Here is a 7,557-nt window from a genome sequence, read left to right as displayed (position 1 = left end):
ACACTTACATTGGAGATGTTATTTAATGACTGAAAAAGACATTGAATGTAATAGGATAGAAGTACAACAATTAGTGATGTCCTTAGTTAGAGTTGGAAAGAAAATTAAATTAACTCTAGAGAAATTCTATGAGATTTTATTAAAGCACTCCTTCATTATTCTTGGTGGGTGGTTTGGTTTTGTTAATGCACCACGGAACACAGTAAGTAAAACCCATCTACCTTCAAATATACTTCTTACAAGAATTTGCATAATTAAACAACATTAAATTCTAATATGCGTATATTCAAAATTATTCTTATATTTAAGGAACACCATAGTTCCTAAGTGCATTATTGTTACATAACTAGGATAATATAGTACCCATTCTTAAGGGGTCCCACTACACTATTGTAATCCTGTAAGACTTCCAAGACCTTTATTATCTAAATAATTATTATTCAAAATAAAATTATTATTTCAATTAGAAGTCATTTGAATTTGAGAAAGAGTATCTAAAAAGAGTAACACATTTTAGCTATGATCAATGCTCCTATTCATGTGCATATGAAGAAAATTACAAGTGAGTAAAGTTATCGACATTTAATTGAAGAAGTAAAAATTTATTAACCCAATGAGACATTTTTCCCGTAAATAGTATGGATTTTTACAATAACTCTTATTTTTCTCATATTTCCGTTCACAATTTGAATTTTTATTTTTTGTAGTGAATAAGAGATTTAGATTTGCGGTGTGTGATAGAAATTTTGATTTTTAGGAAGTTTTTTTAAAAAAATTATGGAATTCTATTTAGGGAGCAACTTGTAGGAATTTAATTTTGTTATTTTTAAGATTAGAGTGGAATTGAGCATACGAGTATTTTGTTATTTTCAAGATTGAAGTGGAACTGAACATATGAGTGTAGTGTTTATAATATCGATATCTATTTTTCAATTTTAACATCTAAAACTTTATTTGGAATAAATTCCGTAATGGACGAATTTTGAAATGAAATTCTATTTTTTTTCTCTAAAATGAATAATAGTGAACAATAAAATAAATTTAAATATATATTTTTTAATTTAACGTGTAAAACTTTATCAAAATTAGAATCAACGAGAGGTTTACTGGTTTACTAGTTTAGAAGATAAAATGCAAAGTAGTCCACTCCAGAATTTTTTAAAAAATCCATACTATATATTCATACAAAAAAAAGTCGACTAACTTATTAAGAAAATAAAAGTTTTGAAATTTTTTGCATGAATGAATAAGACCACGTTAGTCTTTTTAGGGATTGAATCGTACTTTACTCAATTTTACAGCATCTCAATAATAATTATTATTATTATTTATTTTGTACAAGTAATATGATCTAAACTTATCTGTTTGTATGCAATGTCTAGTTATTGAGTATGTTTTGCTACATATCTTTTTATTGTGAACACAATTGTTTCAGTGTGTATATATTTTTGTAGTTTGTATTATTCTCATATTTTATTTTATTTTTCTTCATTTTTTAAAGTTTACTGTATATTATGCATTTTTCTTTTGGTCCATCTATTCTTTCAATGTATACTGTTTTTTTTTTCATTTCACTTCACAAGAAAAAATGCTACTCCTTTTAGTTTGTGTTATTAAAATATACAACATATGCTAGTCTAAATACTGAAAAGGAGAAATTAATGATTTTGTAAGATTGGACGACTTCTGTGAAAGCTAAGATAAAAAAAAATCTAAATTATTTATTTATCTGAGAGCAATATTCTTATTTGTTTTTATTTTTAGTTTCTAATCTCGTGCTAAAAATACACTTTTCTTTATACGAAAACTAATTGAATAAAACAAAAGTTTTTTTCTAAGACCATTAATTATTTTACTTTTAACGTCTTATATTATCTTACTTGTTTAAATTGGTAAGGTTTTTATATAATTTAATTTTCGTGCCTTACAAATAAATTTATATTATATATCATTATAAAAGTATAAGAGATTTTTAGAGAAAAATATTAAAGTTTTTATTTTGATAAAAACAAACATAAATAAACATGTTTTAAGGCATATGTAAAGTATTGTTGTACTACCAGATGACCGAAAGGCCGACCAGACGACAAAGCCGACTAGACGACAAGATGCAAAGTTAAACACGTAATTAGGTATAAACAAACCAACTTAGGTGATAAACACGGTTAAGGCACAATTGGGCCTTCGTTTGGACCCTAAAGCAGGCCCATAGCAACCATAGTCCATCTAGAGCAGTATAAATAGTAGAAGAGGCACAACACCCAAGGTAACTATTCACTCCCTACTTTTCTGGTACCTAGCTCTCGGTCTGACTTGATCGTCGGAGTGTCTTCGCAGGTACTCCCCCCATCATTTCTAGACCAAAGGAGATGCAGCCGAAAAAAGCCTAACCGAAAGACCGGAAAGACGAGAAGATTGCAACAAGAAGAAGTGTTCTGCAGGGTTTAGGTCTTGTAAGAACAATTGTCTACACCTTGTAGAATATATATGGTCTACTTAAAAAAAAAAAAATTGTCTGGTGTCAAGATTAGACTAAAGAGTATTTACTTATATTGTCTAAGCAGAGTTAATTATTTTTATGACCATAAATACTATTTATGGAGGAAAAAATTGTTTAAAAAAATTTAGATGTCATGTTGATCAAGAACCATCAAAATATATTTTGAGCATAAGGTATATAGAAAAAATTGTATTTTATATGTTACAAATATATATGTTGTATAAAATCAAATATAACTTATTAAATAATGTATATTTAATATGTTTTTTTTTTACCTATGACACTTTTGATTTGGTGAAAGAACTCTTGCTCGTATACTTGCACTACTTTTGTTTAGTTGTATCTATCTATCAATCTGTATATTAGAGATATTTATTTTCATCTTCTTTGCCTTCAGTTTTACTCTTTTGTTCATCTCTATTTTATTTTATAATATGGTATTATAGTCATTTTCGAGTATATCCTAATGAGAGTTTGTTGGACTTATTAGGTCACCCGCTATGTTATCTCACGCATGAACTGTCACTCTCAGTGTGAGGGAAGTGTGTTGGAGATCCCACATTGACTAGAAATTAGAATATTTCATTGTATATAAATGAGTACAAATCTCACCTCATAAACCAATTTTATAGGATTGAATTAGGCTTAAATACACTAAACTTATGAGCTTATTGGTTAGGTAATAAATATGTTTTTACATAATAAAAGATAAGATAATGTATTCAAATAATACACATGGCCCAGGTTTACCGCATCACAAAAGTAAAAGAGGCACAAAACTTTCTAAAATGAACTTTGTTTAAAGTACATCTCTTTCTTGAACTGGAATATTGGTTAGGTAAAACAGTGTTTTGCAGATGAATCATGGGATGTCACTAGCCAGAAAACATCAAACAAACTCAAAGTCACCACCGTGTGACTATTGCCTTTGGCCCACTAGCGTGCATTTGACAATGAGGTAGCAGCTAGCTACCTATATGCCACAAAATAGCCTTCAAATAACAAATTAACACATAATAATAAAGTAATACACATGTATTTTAAATTGATTTTTTATATTGAGAAAAAAATTAAAATTAAGATATATTATTAAAATCAGTTCATTCTAATAAAATTTTATTTATTAAACTTATCAATTTACCATATCGTATATAGTTTCATGTATATTTAATAACATATAAATGAGTGTAATTGATTTTATAACATATTCTTTTAGTGATTGGATGGATTTTTTAGATTAATTATGATTCATTTCATGGATAAAATGACATATTTTTAAGATAACAGAACGAAATGAAATAGCAGTATCTTTTGTGTCGTTGTGAAGACATGTTTAATTTGTCACGAGCTTGACTATATGTAACATGCACAGCAAAGTTTGTCTGCCTAAGGCTCTGTATTCTACTTGATGCTACTTGTCTTCATCAGTGTGAAAACTCGAGCCTCTTTTGTTTGCTCCAAAGGACATATATGATTGTGTACCAATGTATGAAGAAGAGAATAAAAAATTATGACTCAAAGTAAACGCCTTCTTACACTTTACACAACATGCTTCTGCTGAAGAAACACAAAAGCTCTTTACTTTGCACACTCTCACACCTTCTTCCAAGGAACTCACTACAATTTTTAACTTCAAGCTTCCAACACTCAAATATCAAATTTTAATAATCAGTAGTCTTAATTAACCGTACTTTATATCATCACATATTCAGATATGCTTCTCTCTCAAGAATGGGATGGAAAATAAGATAATGAAATTTTTTTTTTTTATAAATTTAACTTAATTTATGTAGAAATTGAAAAATATAACTTTTCAAAAAAGTAGATTTTTTTAAAATTAATTTCAAGTTTTTATATTTTAGACATAAAGTTTGGATAACGTCTATGTAAAATAAGAGAATATGAATTTGTTTCATCTAACGATCAATATTTTTTTCCGAGTAATTGTTGTACTTGTTCTGATTCATATAACTACTATGCAAGATTCATTAAGTATTTATTAAGTTTTTTGAATTATCTTGAATCTATATGCTCAATGGATAAGGAACAACCATCCATCTTAGTTGGAGGTTGGTAAGACGCTAGTTATTTATGTATAAGGGTTGGTTCATCCCTGAAATAATTCCCATTTATTTATTTTTTATTGCTGATATAAAAAAAATATGTTCAAAGAATATAAATTTTTATTATTATAAAAATATATACAGAAGTACTACGAGTTTGTGTTAAATATGATTTGTGTGAAAAAAAATTTTAAAAATTATCCTTATCATACACAATATTTTAGTTATATAAAATTTACACGAATTTAGTCATATGAAATTACATTAAAGTAATACAATGTCAAATACGATTTAAACTTTGCTGAATTTGTACATAATGACAAAAACCACTTTTCACAAATTATTTTTACATAAAAGTCATACCTATAGAAGACCACTTCAATTAAGTAAATTTGTGTTTAATGTTACCATTTTGTTTATCTAAACTTTTATATATGGACACTTAAAACATAAACAAATTAATATTAACTTATATTAATTACTTAAACTCTTTTATAATGTTTTTTTGAAATAAATTATTTTATTATGTAAAAATAATTAATTTTAGTTTATAAAATCTATTTTAAATTTTCCTTTTCTTTTTATTTATTTAGATAAAACGAAAATAAAGTGTAGAATACTGTTTGTCGCACCATTTATAACACTTTAATATGAGTGTGTTATGGTTATGACCTTTAAATACAATTATAATTTTTATTATTTAAAACATTTCTTTTATACGTAAATTTTAATAAAACTTATATATTATATTTAAGATTCAAATTTTCTTTTTGTGCTTGTAACTATGTCAATTGTTTTAGTTTGTGTTTTTCTTCACTATTGTCTTTATAATTTTTGGCATAAAAAATGTTGAATGATATGGTAACATGTTGTTTTGTGACTCATCGTGGTATTAACTATTTGACATTTTTTAACAGAATTAGACAACATGTACTAAAATTAACATAATTCGGAACTTGCAAAAATGATTTCAATTTGTTTACCAAAGAAAGAGTTAAAAAAATATCAAATACATACGACAAACTTAATTAAAGCTTATAACAAAATAAGAAAGATCACAGAAGTGAAAAGAGATGAACTCATGCTGCCAAATGTTCATCTTCCTAAAAGAAAAAAAAGGGGCAAAAAAACATCTCATTCGGTGTTGCAGTACATGTAGCATTACACAACATATAAAATATTTATAATTAGCAGCTACATCCATTTGTCCAAAATGTAGTAAAAGAGACCTTCCTAAATCACAAATTCACACTTTAGATAAACTTCATCAGCCTTTTTGTACGAAACTATTCTCCACTGACTTCTAGTTTTCCTCAATCTATCTAGTTGTAACTTGTGGTCCACACTAAATGAACTACATAAAAAAAAAAACCCTCTTCAATGATAACTTAAAATCTGCTTTTTACTATTATAATAGAAAAAATATTATGGCAAGTTTTCATTTTTATTTTCTCTATTTGATGAAAAATATTTCAGTTCCAACTAGCAGAAATAAACCAAACACTTTGATTCCAAGATGAACCTTACTATTTCATTTGAAGAAAACAAACTATACCAAAATAGTATAAGGCCCTTCAGAAGGGCACATAGCAATCAGCTTCACTTAAAGAATCTGCAGCTATATGGTGTAGACTATAGATTATACAGAAAAAAAATCCGTGGGGCCAATAATAAAGGTTTTACAAATTCTGGGAAGGGTATGACCTGATCAATTTTATATTAAGACAGAGAAAGTTGAAGAGTATGACTATGATGAATTATATATTGAGATAGAGAAAGTAGCAGAAGGCGAGTAAAGGTAATGGTGGATCCAACCCATTTGAGTTTGTTCCAAACCACATACATTATTGTCGTCTTACACTTCAAGTCTACCTAGCTTTCCTCATGAAACCATCTCCTACTTTTCTTAGTGTCACAATACTTTCTCTTTCTAAACTGTGTGAAAAGGAGCACTTTGCAGCCACTTTGGGGAAAAATATTTTCCCACTGTGGATGTGTCTTTCTTCTCAACTTTTGGTACAAACCCTCTAGTTCCTACTGTTGTGAATGATTAGTGAAAGGAGATTTGGGGAAGATCCCGGTGTATGCTTATTACTTTAATCTGAATTGTTTAACATAAAATGAGATATACTTAGCTGTATAATAATGTATATATCCCAAGCATGACCTTTAACAAAATGTTTTAAAAGATAAATCATGATTAGTGTGAAAGCATGCATATTCTAAGAACCAGCACCCCTCTTCTTCTGGGGCCTAAAGGGAAAGGCTGTGCCAACATAAAGTTTCTCACACACCAACTCTTAATTACTTAGTTTCTTTTTTAGTTCATGGTTCTTTCACATACCAAGCACAAATCAATTAGGATTTTTTGGCAAGTGTGGAATAGGCAAGAAGTTTCAATTACTCACAAAATTAATTAGCCAGCTAATATTTGCGCATGACTATCATTTTTTTTGTTTCTCATTCAACAAAAACCAAAGACTGTGTCATTTTAAACAATCATTATGAAATCAAGTCTGAGCAAGACAGTTATGATCCTGATGCTATTCTGATGTATAATCGTCAAGACCTGAAAGATGGGCCAAGACCATGAATAATTTCATCATTGAATGGCCTACCTTGTGTCAAAATTATGTGATGAAACATAGGATTGTATTATTGTGTAAATTGTTGAGCATCACAAAATGGCAAGGGAAATAAAGTGTATTTCAATGCCTCAAGTGGTAGCTTTGGTATATGACATGAATAATTTAACTTTGTGACTCGGAATGCAGGGTTTGGGTTGGCAATTTCTGACCCGGTTCACCCGATGCCCCAATGTGGGACACTTCCATGTGCTGCATAAACTCACCAATAAAAGTGATTGCAGGGCAAAAACTAATGGTGCATTTGTGCTAATAGGCCTGTCATCAGAGAGTTATTGTCCCATAACTCAAATGTTGAATCAGCCACTTGGCATTTGAAAAGTAGAGTCTACGCTAGTTGCTTGATCCC

Source organism: Phaseolus vulgaris, chromosome 2 (genome assembly GCF_000499845.2).
Source record: "Phaseolus vulgaris cultivar G19833 chromosome 2, P. vulgaris v2.0, whole genome shotgun sequence".
Taxonomy (NCBI): Eukaryota; Viridiplantae; Streptophyta; class Magnoliopsida; order Fabales; family Fabaceae; genus Phaseolus; species Phaseolus vulgaris.
This window is presented reverse-complemented; position numbering follows the sequence as displayed.